We start from the raw sequence: 1,502 nt of genomic DNA, 5'->3' as shown, positions 1-1,502 counted from the left end.
AAGAAATATCTTTGAGATAGAAAATTAATTTGTGTTGTTTATATTTTTAAAAAGTGTTAAAACATATAAAATGTTGATATGGTAGTATAATAAACTCCATGTGCCCATCACTCAGCTCTGAGCTTAGTGGGTTTCCTTTCCCTATTTTGTTTTTTGAAGTTTACTTTCTGAAGAAATCATATAGCTCGTCCTATAGATTTTTCTGCATTTGTAGATCTCGATGATTGCTTCTTTTTAGTGCTATTTAGCACATTGCTTCATACCTAGATTTCTGTAAAACTGTAATTTAATCATGAAGCTTAATAATATTCCAGTTCGGGTTTTGGCAAGACTGCTTCATGCATTGTGTTATAAACTTCTCATTGGATCTCATTAGAAGGCATGTAGTATCTGGTTTCTTCTAATTTTGTGATGCTTAGTTCATCAGTGAGTTTATTATCAGTGTAATAGACCCGTGATGAGGTTTTCAAACAGCTTATCACTTAATTTAAACAAACATTGACTACTATTGCTAGATGCATTAAAGTCTAGTTTCTATTTCTTTCTAGTTTATACTTAGCTGTTACTATTGCTTGCATCACACATCATCCTTTTGCTAATAGTCCTTCTATATTGGGTTATAATAACTTCTTGAATAATTGTTGTTGTTGTTGTTTTTCTGTGAAAAGTATAAAATATCTGAGTCATTAAATTTCTGAATTTTTTTTTGTCTCATATTTGATTGATAATTTGAATAGGTATAGAATTCTAGGTGAAATATTTCCCCACAAAACTTTGCCTAAATAGATATTGCCTTATTGTTTCCTAGTATCCATCAACGTTGGAGAGAATTCTAGAGACATGCCTACTCCTGTAACTTTGGAGACACTTTTTTTTTCCTCTCATAGAATCTTTTATAATTTTCTTCTTATCTTTTGTGCTTTGAAATGTCTCTACGATGTAGCTGTTTTTAGAAATAATTTTATTTCTAAATGGGCACTTTCAAATGGAAGACATATCTCTTGCCAATGCATGGCCCTTTAATCTACTATTTCACTGATTATTTTCTCCTTTCTCTCTCCTTTTCTTTTGGAACTGATAAGGTGGATGACAAGCCTCACGTACCTATATTCTCTATGTCTTTTAACTTTTTACATCTCTTGGAAGATTTCTTTGAATTTATGATTTAGATCAACAACTTGAAATTTAGTCAATTATATTTATTTTTTTCAGGCCATTAATCACTTTTAAAAAAAATAGCAATCACAATTTGAATTTTCAGTTACTCTTTCTTGTCTGCTAAATGTTACTTTTCCACAGAAATTTGTACACATTTTATTTTTGTGATTTTTTTTCCCAACTGTATCTGAGCATAAGCTAAAAACCATCAAAACTATAATTTATTCCTTTATCATGTTATTGATCTTATCAAACGTTATTCTTTGTATGAGTGCCCACATTTATCAATAAAATGCTATAACATTTAGAATAAGCGGTTAGCCTAAGATTCTATAAGTTTTCTC

This window comes from Pteropus alecto, unplaced genomic scaffold (assembly GCF_000325575.1).
Source record: "Pteropus alecto unplaced genomic scaffold, ASM32557v1 scaffold250, whole genome shotgun sequence".
Lineage (NCBI taxonomy): Eukaryota > Metazoa > Chordata > Mammalia > Chiroptera > Pteropodidae > Pteropus > Pteropus alecto.
This window is presented reverse-complemented; position numbering follows the sequence as displayed.